The sequence below is a fragment of the Neopsephotus bourkii genome, unplaced genomic scaffold (genome assembly GCF_033783945.1).
Source record: "Neopsephotus bourkii isolate Nb327-2 ecotype Australia unplaced genomic scaffold, CSIRO-AGI_Nbou_v1 NB_663, whole genome shotgun sequence".
Lineage (NCBI taxonomy): Eukaryota > Metazoa > Chordata > Aves > Psittaciformes > Psittacidae > Neopsephotus > Neopsephotus bourkii.
Window position 1 is genome coordinate 313,236 of NW_026901162.1, and position 20,621 is coordinate 333,856.

Consider the following 20,621-nt stretch of genomic DNA (forward strand, 5'->3'; position numbering starts at 1 on the left):
TGTTAGTGTTTAAGAGGTATCTGAACAAGCTTTAGGTTTTGGTGAGCCCTTAAGTAGTCAAGCAGTTGGACCAGGTTATCATCATAGGCCCCTTCCAGCTAAACTCTATTCTATTCTAAACCCAAACAAGTCAAAGCTAAGTCAATTGGGAGCGAATGGGGGGTGTTTCCCCAAGCTGGCGTGAGAGGGGGTGGATAGAGGCCTACAGGCAACATGTGTAGACACACCTCAAGGATCAGCTGTATGCGAGGATTTGCAACCAGCTGGCATACTAGAAATGACAGATCTAGTCTCACTTAGCTTTTAGAAAGGAATTGAGCCACCTGCCAGGCCTGTCTGTGAGTCAGCTGCCTTAGAGGGTTCACAGCGAGTAAGCTTCAGTTACTAGCAGTCAGATCAGGCTAAAAATAAAGAATGCTGAGCTGTATTTGTGGAGCTAAAAAAGTTGCTGATTGTCCATAAAATGGAATATATATACATATACATGTGCAGGAACTTAGGAAGTTGCAAACCGTGAGGAAGTAGAAAGGAGGCAGAGTCCAGATGGTGCCATGCAGAAATAAATAGAAGCAGTAAACAGAATGCAAAGCAGAGTTGCAGCTGACAATGTAGCTTTCAGATGCTCTGGAGTAATTGCCTACCTTTTTAAGCATCAATGATGACTTAGCCAGTAAATGGGGCAGTGGATTGGGGCTGTGGAAACCTAGAGGTAGTTGCTGGCCAAGTTGTACAGTTGTTGTCTCAACTTGGTCTGGATGTGATGCTTAAGCAACCTGATCAAGTTGAAGACGTGCAAGGAGGTTGGACTAGATGACCTTGAAGGTCCCTGCCAACCAAACCTATTCTATGATTCTGTGTTATTCTCTGGTGTGTGTTTCTAATTCCCAGCTATGTAATGGTAATTTGTGAAAACAAACTCTACTTTTGGGACACACATTCATGTGGGGAAGAGCAGGCAGTAAGGTGGAAAAGCCTATAGGTTTATCTGTAGTACTTACTAAAACCTGGCAAAAATCCAGCTAGGGAATTTGTGCTTTATTCCCATGAAGTTTTCAAAAATCCTTACAACAGAAGAATTATACAAATGGGAAATATTAAATATGTCAAAAACGTTGCTCAGAAAGAACATCTTTATTTCCGCTTAGTGCTTTTTTGTCTCCATGCTGCGCCCTTTGTGTATATGTGTACTGCCAGGAACCCTCATATTGTGTCAGCCCCTTTGCCTGGAATGTGATTAAAAACCTCTCTACTTTTTGCAGGATTGCACCAGCAGAAATCCTAGAAAACTGGACAGATACAGAATGACAAGGGAAAAGAGGAAAGAAATGCTGGACTGTTTTTAAAGTTGACAAGGGGAAAAACTCAACCAGGCCAGGGTACACCAAACTGGTATTTTGCCCTACTACCTGAATAACCCACACTAACTTCGGAAAACCAAGCCATTTTGTCTAGTGTATGCCAAAACAAAAAGCATCAGCAAAAACCTGCCCAAAACCTCCCAGCAGAATGTCAAAAAACAGAAGAGATGTTGGAAGAAGAAAGCATTAAAAGCTCACATCACTGGGCTTCTGTAGAGCAATCTTCCTACTTCCCATATCCTGGGCATGGAAGTAGCTTGGAAACTTCAGTAGTAGCCAAGATATACACCACAGTGAGATCTTTGAGCTATAAAACAATAACTGAGGAGAACTGAAAGCAGATATCCTTGGCGTCTCTAATACAGATAATTTAAACATGTTCAAGACATTGTTCCTGACAGAGGGCCAAGACTTCATAGTGTTGGCGTCAGACTGCTTGAAGGTAACAGGACTTCTTTTTAAATCAAGGAGAGGAGTATTTTCTTATCACACAATTAAAGTATTTCTACTTGGCAATTATTTAGAAAACTTTCAACAGAGAAGCCCCCCAAAATGCTTTTTTGTTTGGTTGGGGTTTAAGTTTTAAGGCAAATGTTGCATAATGACTGAATTTTATCATTTGAAAGGAGTCATTATTCCTAATTCTCCAGGAAAGAGCTACTTGGAATGGGCTCAAAGTTAAAAATATCATCAATATGCTAAAAGAAGGAAGTCTAAAATAATTGCATGTAAAACCAAAATAATTACAAGGATCATTATCCCTAGCCAAAAATATACCCAGGAAATGGGTGGTGAGCTGACCCTCTAAAGAATTCCAGACATGCATCCAGTCAAAATACAAAACATGTCTGAAGATGCTGGAACCCTGTTAGAGAAGGACAGCTTGTGACAGTGTCCTTAGCTTTCCATACAGCTACTGGGATGCTGGTCATGCTGCTGCTGAGTGAGCTACCATAGCCTCAGTTTGCTGGTCAACCTTACAGTGCTGAGGCACATCTCCATCAGAGCAATGCACATCCTGAGTATTTCTTTACATTAGTAAGTTACATTAGTAAATGCTACTACAGCCAAACACCATAATATCTTTGACAACTCATTTAATCCTAATAGTCTGATAACTTTTTTTACTGGGGGGGGGGGGGAGGGAGTGAGTGTGGTACTTAGTAGCCAGATGGGGTTAAACCATAATATAGTGGTACTATGCAGCAGCCATAATTAACACCCATTCATGGTTTAGATGTGATTAAGCCTTTTTTAAAGACCCTATAGTGAGTGAAATGATTCTCATTAGAAGACATAATCAAGCATCCATCCACACATTCTTTTAAGCAGTGGAAATTGTGGACTGGAGAAAAGGACAGAATGGAGCTGATCTCAGGAGGAGTATAGCTGGGCTTGGGAGGTTAAGGAAAGAAAAATTAAAAGACCTTGCAGTTTTCCATTAAAATCAGACTCAAAGGCTTTCCAGTACTGTCCATTTGAAGGCAGATGGTAAAACTTGGCATCTTGGGGAAAGGCTAATCCTTACAGCTATGAACCAAACATGAGAAACAGTAAGAAACCTGTCACTTTTGGATGTTTTTAATAGTAAACTCTGTACCAGTATAACTGCTGAGGCAAGGATTATACAGGGGCTTTAAAGTCAATAAAATACCATATGAACGTATATCTAAGTAACTTCCAGTTTAAACCTGTTGTGTAGCTCAGGATGCAACTATTCCCTATGTACAGCTAAACCCCCCTGCCTCCCCCTCAAAAAAAACAAAACCAAAACCAAACCAAACCAACAAAAAAACACCCCCCCAAAAAAAAAAAAAAACAACAAACAAACACACACACACACACACACAAAACAAACATAAAACAAAACCAGACTCCACAATAATTTGGAAACACAATTTGCAGAGCAATTTCCAAAGTGAAGTGTGTGTGGAAGGGTGGATTATGTAGAAAAAGGGAGAAGGGTGAATCACACAGGAGATTAAAGACAGAGGAAATGGAGATACTTAAGAGCTAACTCTCAAATGTGCAAAGTCCTCTTTAGGTGGGGTAGAGAGCCAAGCTCACAGTCTGTTTGCCAGTGAGGGTGGTTTCCTCGCACAAATGTGTGACAGAACAGACACTTAACACCGAATGTATTGCTCCATATACCCCCTGAGTAGATACTTCGTGTATTTTCTTGGATGGCAAAACGGGCTTAAGAAGTCCTTGCCCTTGCTGCCAGCTATCATGTCTCATAATCATGTGTTCCCACATTTACACTGAAGCTTATTGCTCCTTCAGGTGCCAGTGCCACTGTAATTCAGACTATACGTTGAAATGAAAAAAAGAAAAAAAGGTATTATAGCTTATTATTAAATTACATTGCTTGGCAATCCAGTGTACAGCAGAGCTACACAAGACTGAGACAGATGAGGAAGTGTGTGTGTGAGAAGGAACAGCAGACGAGGCAAAATATGGGGCTGGTTGCTTGTTAAACCAGCTTTGTCATGAAAGAAAATGGATCAAGAAGATACAGCTGGATCACTAGACTAGTCCCTTCGAGAAAAATGTTTTTTCCTTCTTTGTTTTGCCCATCACAGATACTGAATAACAGTACTGGGAAATAATTCACTCCTCTGACAAACTTAAGTAGCAAATCAAACTATTTCACCTGCACTAAATAATGCAGGAAGTCACCCTGAGTAAAAACACTAAGAACAGCAGCTGCAAATAGAGAAAGTAGATCAAGCAGGATTAGTCACTGCAAGTCATTAAAGTAGGCAAGCCTGAAAGACACAGCTTCTTTTCCTCCAGTCTTTGCTGGGAGAACTATGGGAATCAAAGGAAAATGTGAAGTCAGTGCACCAAACTTACATTAAGGTCTCTCCTTCTTTTAAACAGCACAAAAGGACAGACATAGCTCTTTTTGATTCAAATGTTCAGCACTCAACAGGAAAGTGACAAATGTTTTATTGCCAGAGTCACAAGTTTGACTTCTGACGTCTGAACTGTGTAACTGCTGCATGGAAGAGCTGCATGATGAGGAAGTGACGCTTCATCTGTTCTAGTGAGAAGCAGTTCCCAGGCAACATGCTGGAAGAACTGAGTATTTTCACAGGATCTCTTACCCTGCGAAATGTTAGAGCGGCTGCTGAGAGGGTCCACTTGTCAGAAGCAGACCCTTAAAAGCTTCCATATCATAATGCTGGAAGGCATTCTGTAGAGTGTTCTCATGCCATTTCCTAAGCCTGCAGGGCTGCTGCTAAAAAAATCAGTTTCTAAGATACGTCCTGGTGACATCTGCTGTTCGTTATGGAAAAAAAAAAACAAAATGTAGGTAGGAAAGAGACTGCTGAGTGATGGAGCAGAAGCAAGAAAAGTGACATCAGACTGCAAAATATTTTCAGTTGCTTCAGCTTATGTGCTGTTGCCTCTGTCATCAAGCTTCTAGGTCATTATCTACATGGATAAGTACACAAAACACGAACCAGTTCAAGAAAATGTTCTTTTTCTTTCCTCCAGGCATTTTAGCCTCCAGGCTATTCTTCACAGTAGATGTTAATTACAGTCTGTACATTTTATTTTGGTTATCAATGTTGATGGAAATGCAGATGTTCACAGTTCAGTTCTTTGAAACAGATGACTAGTCATTTGCTTACTTCTCCCTTCCATTTTTAAACAGAAGTTCTGCTATTTAGACATCTAGTGTCCTTTCAAATGTAACATGGACCAATCTGTGTGTCAAGCTTATTTTATTAACTTCTGCTTTTCAGTATTTGCACCATTAAATTGTTTAACTAACCAAGTCTTTCAAAAGCAGATGAAATTTTCTCCAGGACAGTTGTGCCTTTGTTTAATTAGACTGGCTTACAAGCTGATGTGGTGTTTGTACTGCAGGCAGAGTCAAGAAGTCTCACTTTTGGAACAGTGTTCACACACATAGAGACCCCCAGAAATTGGGAGGAGTGTACGGAGATATGGCTGTCCACCCAGACAAACCCAGTGGGAACAATCCAGGCAAAGGCTCCTTCCCAGAGAAGTTTTCCTGTTGTGATAGAACTGTCTCATTTATGTAATGAACATAACTCTGCTCACACAATATTCTGGTGCTAAAGAGAACATAGAAATATCAAGAAGGTCTTTCAGAGAGGGAAACTTTTGAACTGTCAAGTGCTTAAAAAGAAGCAGTGCCTATAGTGAGAGGTAATATCTGTTATTAGACCAGATGATGCATTGGTGAAGAACAGGTTGGCTTTTTATGGACACAAGAAGCCCTTCATCTCATTGAGGTGGTGGCCCAGTTCACGGAGCCTGAATTTCTTCCAAGGCCATTATTGCACAAGATGAAAACTGCGTCTAAAGCCCAAAGTACAGGATCAAAACCACTGCAGTTACTTGACATAAAGTGGTACAAACTCATAATCCCAGCTGAAATGTAATACATATTTTGCAGAGACAATTTTGTCCAAGCAGATTTTATGGTCTATCAGATACCAACTCTCAGCCCCCAAGAATCACAGCACTGGAATAAACACCATCTCCTATGCTCTAACATGACAGAAGTGATAATGTGTGTTTGCATTTCATGTGGATGAAGTTTGTACTCTTGGGTGATAACTGCAGCACAAATCCTGCACCAATGAATGAGAAAACACAGTCTAAAACCAAACTGCTTGTGGTATTTATGAAAGGCTTTTCATTCTAAACAAAGATGAATTGTGCACATACACACACTGAAATCCTGTGCTACTTCTCAATGAAGTGTTGGTTTAAAAAAAGGTAAACGAACCTGGGACTAGTATGCTGAAACTTTGTACTTCTGACTACTGATGGAAAAACAGCCTTGTGACTATCACTGAATTTAGTAATAACAGAGAAAGACAGTTTTGGGTGTGAAAAAAAAAAAAAAAAAAAACATTTAGTGAAGCTCACATCTGATAATAATACTTCTCTACACAGGGAAATTTATCGGAACATCCAAACAGGCCTTGCTGTATTTCTACAAATATCGGGGTAAATGCAATAGAAGAGTATTATCAGTATTGCTATGGAGCTAAATTCCTCCCACATTTGGCATTTGCATGATCTAGGCTAATGAATATGCTCCTGTCTGCCTTGAATGGCAGTGAAATGCTGCTGGAGGAGGAGAAGAAAAATCCAGAATTATTAAGGAATTCAGAATTCCAGGAAGTTTGTCTCAGGGAAGAACTGTATGAATACACCTTCATTTAAGGTCTGTATTTTTGCCAGTGGGAGAAAGGTAGAATTTGCTAGCTCTCATCACAGCAAAAATCTGCTCAACCCACCAGGTTTCACTCACAGGGATTCATTAACAGTTGGCCAATGATTTATTAATGTCACTTAATCACCTGACAATCAGCGTACTTAAATGTTCAGGATCAGTATCAGCAATACAACAGATAACCCAGAATGTTAACAAATACCTGCAAATGCTTGAATACCCTTCTATGAACAATCCCTGAAGTTTCAACCCCCTCCCAGTTTCACAGAGCTACAGGCACCCAACACTTACATACCCCATGCTGATGATATCTCTCGTTGTCGGGCCATGAACTTGCGTGCTTTGTTTAGACTTCTTTATGAAGCTGACTCTGTCAGGTTTTTTTTTCCTCCAGAAGTCTCTTGGTAATTTCCTGGTTACTGTTTAATTCAGCTGATGGCCCTCTCTTAAGCAAACTTGATTATTGTTATTTTCCTCTTCAGCACAACTTGCTTTGGGGCAAACTCCCCTTGCAGGTGTTTTAAGGGACTCTGTTCACTCACATTTTTCCCACTTGCATCCTGTATCACTTCAGCAGCTGTTACCCACCTCATGGCATTGAGATGGGGGCCATGCACATTGGCCCCACCTCCCAGATGAGGAGCCATACATTTCACCCATCACCTCCATCACCATTTCTGAGCCAGTTGTCCCCAGCCAAGCTGGCACTCATGCACAAATAGGATGCAATTCTGTGCCCCCTAAGAGGAAATAGCTAAAAGACATCAGAAACCTACACCGTACACATCTAAATTAGGCTCCCAGTTCTAGCCTTTAAAGAATGAATACTTTGTTTAAAACATTTTACTAAATGGGAAAGCAGAAATGAGGCTGGCCTGGTTTGTCATGCATGGATAAAGCTAATTGCAAGAAGTGTGTGAGCTGCATACTTCATGCTGTCTCTCCCTTACCAAGATGCATCATGAGAGCTTGCTTTCCTGAAGTGGCTTATATAGTGACCCAACTTCATTGAATTTAGTTATAGCTCTGAGTTCCTCCCACTTTTCATTGTGTGCCCCAAGAACTTCTGTAACAGCTATTTGAGGGATCTAGGGTTTGGTCTTAAAGCATCCTGCACACGGTTGAGTCTGTGCCAGGGGTCTGTAAGCCAGTGCTTGCTTGCACTCTATTGGGCTCCCTTAATTTCCTTGTGAAACATACAGCCTCAGACCCTAGTTTCACATTTGGTAGTAGCACTGCCTAAGCTGCTTTACCAGCTTGGTTCTTGCCTCTCTGTTCATGAATACTCGTTCCCATGTCCTTCCCAAACTACTGTTTTAGCAGGTTGCACAGCTAGGTAGTGAACCAAGTGGTGGAATGCAGACAGCTTGGAATATTCATGAAAATGAGGTTGTTTTCCAGCCAGATCAGTTTACCATGTGGCTGCCCACACATGGCTGATTTGGCTCAATAAAGGAATAACATGTGTGAGAATTTGCAAGGCGAACAGAAGATCCATAAGGCACTATTACCATTCAAAACAGTGTCTTCAGAACCATGTCCTCTGAGGCCATAAATTTACTCAAATGAATGAGAAAATCTTGCTAGGGACATCTCTCAGGTGTTGCACCCCTGCTAGCGAAGCTCCAGCCATGCCTGTGGGATGAACCACACAGGATTTTTCAACTCCCAAACATTTGGAAGGGCCACTGGAGAGGTCTGGCCCTGCACAGGTCTTGAGCTTCTCACTCCTGCTGCTTTCAGGAGGAGCTGTGGTCTGGCAGTACTTCATGGGTGGTCACTATCAGGGCTCAAATGCTAAAAGTAATTCCTGGGAGCACACAGCCACCAGGTAGCATGCTGCAAACCTAGCTCACGTGCTCTGATAAAAAAGGATGTAGTGGTATATAGCAAATGACCATTGCAGCAGCCACACACTTACACACGTACTAGTTACCACAAGCAACTGAGTGCCTGAGCATTTACTGTTTAGCGGCTTCTTCTGAGACATATTTTATAACAGTTGCCTCAGTATTTACTCTTGTTTAACCCCATTAGGTCCGTTGGAGACCTGAGCTGTAACTCCAAATTGCCACATGCCCTGTAAAAGGTAGATCACTTTTTTTTAATGTATCACTGACATTTCCACTTAAATACAGAGCTAAACGTCAGGGGATAAATATTTAGCAGCAGCAGACTTCTGCTTTCCTCCCTTAAATATCGATACTGTTTCATTGGTAATTTGAGCAGGTCATAGTGATTTTCCATATGTATTATTTTCTTTCAAAACTGCCCTCTGTAGAAAGAAAACTATTTCCATGAAATCATGGTAATTTTGCTAAGAAATTAGTTGCCTCTTTTCTTGCTTGTTGAAGGAAAAAGAATGACAAAGAATGTCCAAATTTCAATTTAATTTCAATTTCATTTAATTGAGATAGCATATTAGGCACTACTGTTCCTAGTACTTCTGCACAAATGAGAATATCAGCTGTTTCTAATATTGCTGCATGAGGCTACATTGCTTTTCCAAGATACTAAAACCAGCTGGTTTTCAGGTCAGGTCTGTAGCTGAAAAATTTTGCTGATATTAGATGGATACAGCTAAACTGAAAAAAAAAAATCAAAAAATCCTACTGTGCATGCAGCTTATACCAGTGAAACCAAACCATGGAACCCACCACCTATTTCAGACCCTAAAAATTACAGAACATTTGCATACTGACCTGGTATAAACTACATTTAAGAAATCAGGTTTCAGACTGTCCCACCCTAGGGCATTTTTTTACTCTGTGTGTTAAATTGTGTGAGCCTCGCTAGACAGCACTGCTATGTCTCCTGTCTTCACTCTCCATGGCTGCTTCATGATCCCTTTCTGGGCAGCTTTTCAAAACCACCATCAGAAACCTGTGCTAGCAGGACTTCAGCTAGCAAAATCCTACAGTCCAGATAAAATCTAAAGTGCCTGTAAGATGTAGGACAGCCAGTTAGGAGAGTGGTTCTTTCACAACACAGAAAAGGGAATCCAGGTGTCTACTTAGTTATTTGCCAATTAGACATCAATTTGTAAATCCACAGTGGGTGGTGCGTGGCAGAAGTTGGAGGAGTAAAATACTGGGTGTGCCCAGGTTGCCAGATGAGTTTGTCTTTGAAGTTGTCGTACAAGTACGGGCTTGTCAGTGAGCTTCACTGTGTGTGCACAGGTAGGGTTTATCCTGGCTGTGGAGTCTGTTGGAAACAGAATTTAAATAAATCCAAAGTCTCATTAATAAGAACTATGCAAATGGCCAAAAGCCAGACCAAATCAGCTCTTCATTTCACAGCGCCAACCAGCACAGAAAAATGGATAAGGGGAAGCTGACAGCTCATCAGGGGAAACTTCATTCAAAATATGTCTTGCAGCCTGGTTATCTCCTTATTTACACTAGCTGGATGCATGTAGGGATTCACTGGGACAGCTAGACCTGTGTGAGTTGTAGCACTGCAAGGCAAGGCCAGTAAACAGGGAAGAAGGCTTTGTGAAGGAGGGCTTGAAACTGTGTTTTTTTCAGAGCATTTAACATTTAGAATGTGTGAATTATGTTGAAGATTGGACTACTGGTAGGATTTTGTAGAATCACAGCATGTTTGGTATCAGAATTGACTTTTAAAGAACATTTAGTCCAACCAGCTCCAGTTTTTGGAAAGGGCAGGGTTGAAGGGAGTGGTATATTTCCTTGAGCTTATGACAACTGGCATTAGCTGGAGATAAAACAGGCCACCTTTTGCATTTGCAGTCTTTTAGCAGTTCTTAGAAATGTACTGCAGCATATTATTAAATACATTAACCACAAGTGGGTTTGTGTCAATAACTAAAACCTTTGACTCTGCAAATTCACAGCTAACTGACACCTTGGTAGGACTACTTGAAAAAGTCATATTTGCATTTGGCTGCCCATCTGAACAGCTGGAAAAACAAGAGCAACAGTCATACCTTGTTTGTCAAAATATTAAATGTTAATAGTTCAGTTCTGGTTTGCCTTTCTCCCTTCCCTGCGAATTGGAGAACATGCTACTGTTCAGTTACAAGGAAGCAAAGAGCCAGACCATGGATCTTACTGAGAAGGCTGAGGGTTTGGTGAGCGCAGTTCCTTCCTCTTTGTACAAGGTCTCACACACTGTGCTTAGCTTGGAGTGGAAGGCCTTCAGCACCAGGGTCTGGGGTGCTCTCGCCTGTGTGTGCTCGGTCTCCTTCAAATGAAGAAGTATTGTGAAACAAAAATTCACTGAATACTGAAAAACACAAGCTGAGTTTGTAGCTTAGCTGTCAGTGACTTCACACGAAGGAGGGGATATTGGGAGTCAGCCCTTCCTCTGAACCATACAGTCTAAAATACTTTTAACAAGAAATCCTCTGTCAAGGATGTGTTTGCCTCTGCTGTATTAATGGCTGAACAGAGGAGAGACAAAAGACATCCTCGATTACTTGAGAGGGTATTAATCTGTTAATGAAAGATCCAATATTCAACAATGAATTTGGTGAAATCCACTGACAGGACTTGTTTCAGTGTATCCTAATCTTGTCTTATTTATAGTGCTGACCTGCTAGGAGAGCTGCCTCTCCTTATAAATCCTTCTCTCTCTCTCTCTCTCTCATTCCAGTTTAGTTTTGATTTGGTTTTCTTCCTGGTTGTCTGCAGTGCTTTTGAACAGTTCTGATGTGCAGGCATCCTACACTTCTTTCAAAGGAGGAGTAGTTTTATGGTGCATGGAAGGAAGCCTGCTCTTCATATAGCTTGCTTTTCCTAGTTACCTCTTAAGGCCAAAACAGTCCACAGACTCCTCAAAGAAAACTAATGATCTAGTTTGAATACAGAGATCTTAATATTCATAAATAAGCCTAAAGACTTTACTCAGCTGGGAAAAGAGAAGCTACTTGGTTTTGATATGACTTCTGTGACCACTGAAGTCCTTGAAGCTGGAGGAAGTCCTGGCAGATGGCTGTGTTACTCGAAGAGACCTGCACTGTGGTAGTGTCAGAAACATGGGAGGGTTTCATAGGTCACCAAACATCCCTGAAGTACAATTCAGAAACCACAAATCCCTACATATGATATAAAAAAAATGTTGGCAGTCAGGAGCTATGAAAGTGAAAAGTAGTGAATTTTCAGTATGCAGGGGTTATTTCAGGCGGAAAACATAGATATCTTTTCTTGTAATCTCACAGGCATCAAGCCAAGGTATGATTCTGCTCTCAATGAAATCAGTGGATTTTTTTTCTGTATTTGAATACCACAGGTAAATGCTGGGTTTGTTCTCTTGCCTCAGCCATACAGTGTTTGTTACATCCTCTTTTGCCTATTTTGTCTATTCACTATTTATTTAAATTATTTATATTTATTTTCTTTCTTCCCTTTGCTTGACATTTCGATTCCTTTTTATAATCATAGAATAAACCAGGTTGGAAAAGACCATTAAGATCATCCAGCCCAACCCTTACTCCAGCACTGCCAAGGCCACCACTAACCGATGGTACTGAGGGCCTCGTCTACATGGTGAGTGATAACTAATGACGTATGGGTGAGCACAAAAGAGTCACTCTGACTTCATGGGATCCAAGCTCTGAGTTAGAAATCTTGATGTACGGAATGAAATAACTATGCTGCAGCATGCTGCCAAGGCCGGCATTGTGGGGAGGTTTGGTAACCTCACTCTTGGCCAAGGCTTCCTGCGATTTTGGTACTTTAGCTGTGGGGAACCATCCCCAGCAGACCAGTATTTCAGAGAATGAGGTTGACGTATATTAAGATAAGAGCCCGGCCTCATGGCTGGCCTGCCTGTGCAAATATTACCCCTCAGTCCTGCCTCATATCCTGCGGAAAACCCCAACTCTTGTGGCTCTGTGATTGATACATCAGGTCACCTCCAGACCTGCTGGTGTCTCTGATAACCCTACCAGTTGTCACTGATGGCCAAAACCAGAAAGGCTTGTAGGCTTCATGGGAACAAAAGCCATCCCACAATACTGAATGGTTTGCATTATCAGCTGAGATTCTGAATGAAACAAATCACTGGGCATAATATTGGAGGAGTAGCAGCAGTATGGGCTGCTTCTTCTTGTGAAGGCATATGAGTGCAGAGTTCCCCCATCAATTTTAAGCACTGCTTAGCAGCAGCAAGATACATGTTAATAGCTGAGAAAGAATGTGCTAGATTTAAGGAGCTGATAACTAAGGTAGTTTAGGCATTTATAGCAGTGAAAGGAGGAATTAATATTTGAATATTAAAATGAACTAGGTAGCTAGTTAAAATAGCATTTCCAATTACTGCATTCCCAGGGAGGGTAATGAGTTCTCCAAAAGCCTTTCTGTTCTATTTTTGATAAACCCCACTTTGTACAGGTCAATTGACTTACGTATCTAATCACTCTGTGCAATAAAATGCGCTGGCATCCTGAGAATAGAAAGTATGCCAGTGTTTCCAATTTTATTTAGGCAAAGCACTGATTTAATCAGAAAGCACATAAAGGGAGCGTTATGCAATGCTTTACCTGCTGTTGCAGGTAAGTTGGTTGTAGTTGCAGAACAGCTGATGTCAGTGGGGTTAGTGTGAGATCATTAGAACGTCCATGTAAAAATGCCTAACCAAAAGCTGTTCCAGGGCCATGCCTAAACTAAACTGATATCCTCCTCAGCCTCAGCTATGCGACTGAGGGAAGAAAAGGAGGGAGATGACCATGGCAGCCTCAGATGAGACAGATTTAAGCCACAGTGGAACGGTCACTTTTTATTTCATGCTGTGTCCACTTGCTTTGGTGGATGAGTGGTTGGGAATGCACTGCTCTGGGTTCTAGCTCCATGTCATGTCTGTGCATGGACTTCCCCAAATGGGAATTTCAAGGTTGAGAAAGGGGAAACATCTAAGGAGGAATCCTCACACAGACATCCTGACTTGTAGGTCATTCATAACATAGGCTTCCAATTCCAGCAGCACAAGCAGAGTCTGCAAATACTGCCCTCTGGTACAACATTTTATTTATTGTCTTACATTTCATACATTGCCTTTTTGCTTTCATCAAAAATATTGTTCTTTGCTTTTTCTAAAGTGAACATTGGATATTCATTTTCTCTAGAGAGGCTGCTGGAATTGAGATCCTGATGGTACCTGGTTTGGTATCTTGTAGGCTGGGGAGTACATGGGCGAACAACCCATGTTTGGTGGGACGTTGGGGCTCTGCCCCGATTAGGTACAGAAGAGTCAGAGGCAGTGCAATGAGCCGGGCCATCGAAACCGACCCGGCTCTTGTTGCTGTGCGGTGCCTACGGCGCCACCGCGTGTGTTACAAACCAGGACATTTCATTGGGTTCCAGACATCCTGTTAGGACACCCGGCGCGTGACCGCCCCCCCTCACCGCACGCCTGGAGGGGGCGCCCCGAAAGCTTTAGCGAGCCCTAAAGACACGCGCCCGGCCGGCCGGCCGTGACGCACGCATAACGTCACGGGAGAGGCGCCTCGGCTGGCCGCGCTTGCAGCGGGGGAGCGCCCAGCAGGGGGAGGCAGAGCCCGGCCCTGGGGCGGTGCGGTGCGGAGCCGAGGGGGATTCGCACCACTCGTCAGTGCTCTGCAGTGCAGAGTTTCGGTGTCCAGAGCAGTCCCAGCTACCGTCCGAATCCGGCAGCTCCGGCGTCCTGAGGCAGGTCGGGAACCCGGGTGGTGAAAGCGTGCGGAGGTGCCGGGTTGGCGGTGCTCCTACATGTCCATCAAACCAGCCTGGCCTCAACATGTACCGCTTGAACTCGAGTCTCCTGCAGTGGCCTTCATGTTACTTCAAACTATCACTGAGATTGTTTCCAACCGGTGAGAAAGAGAAATATGTTTGCCAAACCTCATTTCTACCAGCTGCTCACATAGACTGCGATGTCTCGTGCCAGTTTGGGTTATTTCATTATAGACAAACATCTGCACAAAGCCATTCGCCTTCAGAAGTTTTGAATCTGAGTACTGACATCTGCAAGAAAAGAGAAGGGAGTCTCATAACTGTGATTTTTAAAGGACAGCTAATAGCCTTTTTCCACTTCATGTCAGAGGAGGAGGTACAGAGATCAGGACTCAGTACTGCTACGGCCCGATACTGCAAGGGTGAATATCCAAAAGCCCATAAGTAAGCAGAGGAATAGTGAGCCATTGTGCTGATATAACTGGCAGGCAGGAGAGAAATGAGGTCACCTGTTTCTCGTACCTCAGCTGCTCTGGCGTAGTTTGCTGGAATCATTGCCAGTTCCCAGTTAAAACTGTCATTCTCATATGAAACTGGGATGTTTGCAGAAAATGTTACTCGCTCCAAATTTAGACTTAATCTACATCCTACCTAGACACTTTCTTTCAGTCGCAAGTATATTAAACTACATCATGATGTCAGCCTTATCAATACTGAATTTCAGGAGACAAAAGTTTAAGAGGAATTCGGGTGGAATAAAGGAGACTATCCATAGGGATAAATACTTTTCTGAGCTGACAATAGTGTAATAAGATTTGACATTGTAATGTCAAATAAGGAGAGTTTTATGGGGAGTTATAAAGACAAAAGCAGCATTCAGATCATCCAAATCTGGTGCTTGCATTAAACTCAAGGCTTAAAAATAATGCACCTGGCCCCAACAGGAAGATCTGGAACTCTTATTTAGTCTTACAGGCTCTCTTTTCCTGTTAATGGAGGATAACAGGTACCTCAGAAGCAATATCTAGAATGCTTGTATGCAGGGAAGGCCCAAGGAAAGAATAGCTGGTAGGAAACACTCATCACGTCTCCTTTCTGCAATGTAAGAATCAAACTCTTGGTGTCCTTTTGAGGAAGGTTTCCCCAGTTTTAAAAACAGAGTGAGATAACTAGAGAGGTGTAAGTGGCTGAGGATGTTGTCTGACTAGTTGAAGAGTAGACATTCATTTTAACAAGTTCTCTTCCTGCTTAAATGCAGTGCCCGGGGGTATCTGCTAATGTTCGTGTTAATGCTGTTGTCCTGCTCAACAGGGCAAAGCAACCAAGCTCAGGCCCCTCAGCTGAAAAATAGGCAGAGAAAGTTTGACTTTGGGTCAGTAATCATTTAAGGGCTGCTTAAACACGAGGTCTCAGGCCCTTGCTTGGTTTGGATGGTACTGTGGTTAAAATAGCCCACCCTCCTTAAGGTAACCACAAGTTCCAGTAGGACATCTGGCCCAGGGCAGTGTCATTTAACTTCCTCAGGGTAAACTGTGCCTTGAGTCAAATAATTAAAATCCCTATAAAATATGTGTGAAGCAGGCTGTGCTGTAAATCCAGCTTATGAATACAACTTGGCTCAGACTCAGATGCAAGGGCCTTGGCTGCAGAGATGTTTTCAGGCAAATCAGAAAGTGGCCATCCTTTGGATAATGTTTGTTGCCTTGTTCATATGAACAGAGTTATCTGAGTCCAGTGAAGTATTTAATAAGCTCAGTTATATTATGAGTGGTAAAAAAAGTACTTTTCTTTTTTACATGTTCTGTGGGAAATAAACCATTAATCATTCTCAGCTTCATGGAAAGTAGAAAGGGATGAAGACCAGTAAGCTTATCTCTCTGCCTGTCTCACCTGAGAAAAAGTATTTTCTATGCTTTGTTTTGATTATTTAGTCCAATCTTTGTTGAATATTAGAAACGCAGGTTATTATGAAGGATAGTACATAATCCAGCATATTTTGCTGTTATTTAATGTAAATTTCTCTTTCTTTAGTTTAACTTCATTGCCTTGAGTTACACGTGTTTCCACCACTGAGAAATCCAAAACCATCCTGTGTTACATGGGGTGGTGTATGTGTGCATATAGTACATTTATTTACATGTTCATGTGTCCTTCTAGTGGGTAACCTTCAGATGGTTCTGTTCCACTTCTGTGGAAATGCCAAGTTTTGTGAGAAACGTAAACTGAGCTGCATTTGGCCTGGTAGTCACAGCTGGAGCTGAGTAGTGAGAAATCTCTGATTGTGTGGGAGCTGGGGAGAGCAGGAGCAGCAGGTCCATGCAATTCACTGAGGGGTATAACCTTGACTGAGCATGCTCTCTATAGCCATGTACCAAGATGCCCAAGCTCATTTCTCACAGAGCTAGCCTCAGTGCAACATGGTTTATCAAGCTCAGCTTTACAGTAAATGAGCTGTATGTCTTCCAGACCCAAGAAGAGCTACATTTTCAGGTGTTGTGCCTCTAATCCAGTAAAACTGATTGGACCTGAGCTGTTGACACATGCAATCAAGTGCAGTTAATCCTTGAACCAGGTAAGTCACCCAGGAGTGCACAATGGCTGAGGACTTCCAATATTAAGACTAGCAGCCAAATACACACTTCTTGTAGTTCAGGCTTGTTTTCATATGCAAGCTTTCATCTCCACCAATGCTTTCTGCACCACATGCTATTCAACTAATGCATTCACTGGGCCCCAGACCATTTCCTTCCAGTTGTGACCTAAATGAACTGTTTTCTTCTTTCAGTAGTCTGGCAGGTCCTGCCTCTCCCTGCTCTTCCTGTCTGTGTCCCAACATCTGAGATCAGTCCTGTTTAGTACTTCTGAGCACGGTATTTACATAGAGGAGGTCCAGGTGAGAGCTGCTCCTTCTCCTCCTCCTTCTCACCATTATGTAGGCTGCCACAGATACAGCAAAATATTTTACTACCACCTCTGGGCCTGACACTCAGGCACTTGAGCTTAAGACCAGCACATTCAAGCATGGGGTACTCCCCCCACTTATAGATGCACCAAAACAGAAGCCACCAGTGCTGAATAGCCATGGGTCTTCCAGTAGTGTCTCCTTCAAAAACACTAGGCTTGAATTAGGTGCTTAATCTGCTTATTGAACTCCTTTCCAGACAAGTGGGAATGTGTATAAGGGAACTTCATCCTTGGGGTCTTTACATGGGGAAAGGTATTGCTTTGCTTCACATAAGATAAGGTCAGCATGAATACTGAAAGATGACACAGTCCATTCAGCAGACGTGCTATGATGTATCTGTGTTTCACTGGGTATAAGTTTATCCTGCTGCCTGACCAAGCAGTGTATAGCTCAGTATTATTGGCCAAAGAGCCCTGTACACATTGGAGTATCCAGGTTGTACTACAGGAGCCAGATGAGAGAGCAGGGCTGTATTGCAGTGAAACAGTTCCTTAGCCACAGTTTCCCTTCCTAACATAACGTCTCTCTGCCTCTTCCATTAAGCAACAAAACAGCATGTGTGGCTGGAGTGCAGAGCAGATTATTGACATCATTTGAGTTAAAGAATAACTAAAAAAGAAAAGAAAAAGGTCTATTTTTAAACCGTGGTCATTGAGCTGATCCTGTTTGCAGCACAGTCCTCAAAGCAGCTGCCCTGGCACAACTGAGAGGAGCATGAGCTTCAGCATGTGAGTGGGAAGAAAGGGGTTGATATTGAGACAGAAGCAACATTTTAAACCAGTTTTGCACTGACAGAGATGGTTTTTGTGACCAAGACCCTCAACTTCTGAGGGTTCAACTGCCTGCTCTACACTGATGCCTGTGAACTCTTCCCACACAACCTTGATTATTGTGAATTTGAGGAGATTTGCTGAATGGTGCAGCACTGCCAGAACAAGCCGTTACTTTCCTTTCTGGAAGAGGAGTATTTTGAAGGGGAGGGTGAGAGAAAGGTGACCTGAGCTACTGCATTCCTTATATTCTCAGCTGTTGCCCTTGATAGGGGTTGCAGGGGAGCAGGGATGTGGCAGCTGCCTGCCTCTGAACACAAATCATCAGGGAGCTGAGATTGTAGTTTGTTCACTGGTGACACTGGGGGCAGCCCAAGGGAGAAGGAAGAGGCTGTAAAGCTGAGGCTGTAAAGCCCTGTCTGTTCCTTTCCTCCTGTTCTGTGCTTAACACAACTGATTTAAAAAAACTGGACAGGCCCGGGAGGCCTTGAGTTCACATTCCTTAACTTCAGGAAGAGCAGCTCTGCTGTAATTGCACCACATGTTATCCCTCAGCCTGGCCTTTTCAGAGCACAAGATGCACTCACAATGTACAAGAGAAATGACTGAACAGGGAATTGCAGATAAAGAGACGATCAAGCTCTGTGCACTAAATCCTGAATGCTGATACTAAACACATTTTTCCTTAAATGGATCTCATTTGACTTTGTTGCCTGCAGGCACAGCCCTAAGGGTGAAATTAAGATATTAGACAAAGTCTAGGATGCAACAATAGACTTTTCAGTCATGTTAGTGATAATCATGTGGTTAAGCCACTCTCCAAAGTCATCCTCAGTAATTAAGGAACATACTTAGCCCATAATGGAGAGCTAATGGATTAAAGTGATGCCTTGTTGCACAGTGGTTTGACTGTGCGCGGCAGCTTTCATCCTAAAATATTTCAAAATCCTTGGGCTTAAGCTTGTTTCTGTTGAAGTCAGTGCTGAAATTGTGACAGACTGTCCATCAGCAGAGAGACCTCATAATGCCCAGCACTGCTGAAGGGACCTCCATTGCAGGATCCTCACTCCCCAAACCCATCAGAGCTGAATGCCTGAATGAAGAGTGCTCCTTTCATGCCAGTCCTTGTTCCAGAAGCAGCTTGCCTGTTTTGCATTAATCTGCATAAACAGCCCTTAAAGTAGGGATTAAATCAGTTTTCTTCCCTTCTGGGTGAGTCCCTTAATCCTTGGACCACAGCTACTCTTGTATTCCCTCTTTTGTTGTTCCCTTCAAGCCTTTAGTCTTTGCTGCAAAGCAGGACAGCTTCACAGGGCAAAGCAGGGTCTTCCTATCAGGTGGGTGGGGAGATGTGGGTCTGAACCCTCTGACTTAGTCCTGTTGGAGAGAGATTTGGCTCCAAGTTCAGGACTCTGCTTTCTTCTCGAAAGCCTAGGGTCCTATAGGCAAGATGTTGAAGCACTGAAGATCAGAGCACCTGAGGGCCATTGTGGTTCTCACTCCAGGTTAGTAGCTGCTTTTGCATCTTCGGCTTCTGTCTTCTCTGAATTAATCCCCAAAGCACACAGTGAGTCCATTTAATCTGGTGAAGAATCAAGCTGATTTCCACTTGATGCTATAGTTCCAAAAAATCTCTCTCATAATTGAGCCTTTTACAAATTTAAAAAAGAAAAAGACAAAGCATGAAGTAACTGATTTTTTTTAGGCTAAGAAATCTGGATGTTCCAACCTTATCTGCAGCTGAGCAAGTCTGCAAGAGGAAGACTTAATTTACCAGAGTCTTAAAACAGACAAACACAGCTGATCTTTCTTTATTACTCTGTCTATATTTAAAAATCTCATATAAATTAATTTTATAAAGCTCTGGGTTAATAAGAACTTTGGAATTCTGCAATGTTCACAGCAGCCCTCAACCCCTTCTGAAAATGAGAGTAAATTAAACTTAATGGTTCATTTGTCTTCAATATTATCCACCCATTTCAGATACGACTTAATGTGGAGACAATGGAACTACAACACTAGATCATTACACAGGATGCTCTGTGATCTTTCTCTCATTTTGCAAGTTGGCTCCCAGGCCCATGTGCTTCCACCCACATTTCTGAAGCAGATCAGAAGTGCTTGGAAGGCCCAGCGTGGGAGCATGGACCAAGGGCTTGCCCTGTTGAGGAAGGTGTATCACTGATGAGAAAAAAATCCATCATTTATTCATGCTCAAATGCAATTTACTACCAGATGTGAAAGACTTATATACAGTAATTAATTAAACTCTAAATGTGTTGATAGGTCAGCAAGGGCCTGCACAGTGATATGTCCCCAGTAATAGCCAGAATTTATTAATAATGGAGTAAAGCTGAAACAGAATAGCCACATCCCATTCTGGTTTACTAGCCTTCCAGTAAAGTTTAAAGTCAGTTTATGCATTATCTATTGAATCATTTGAATTCTCAGTAGCCACAAATGCATATGCCCTTGTCTACCAGTTTAATGAATCAGCATTCCAAAATCCTAATTTTAAAATGTCTCTTACTTCCATTGTAGAAGAAGTAGAATTCTCACAAAGGATTTGCAAGCAGCTCCACGGATTTTGTGTTATTTCTCCTTCAAGAAATACCATATATCCAGGGAACA

General features: G+C 42.3%; 1 long non-coding RNA gene across 2 annotated transcripts; it reads left to right on the forward strand.

Moving 5' to 3' along the window:
• Window positions 1-14,243: 14,243 nt before the first annotated feature.
• On the forward strand, window positions 14,244-20,407 carry LOC133212049 (uncharacterized). Of its 2 annotated transcripts, none has more exons than XR_009725366.1 (4): window positions 14,244-14,395; window positions 17,041-17,148; window positions 19,421-19,495; window positions 19,696-20,407. It is a non-coding gene; the product is annotated as an uncharacterized LOC133212049 (long non-coding RNA). The 2 variants fall into 2 exon arrangements; XR_009725367.1 differs by having other exon boundaries at window positions 19,426-19,495.
• Window positions 20,408-20,621: the final 214 nt, after the last annotated feature.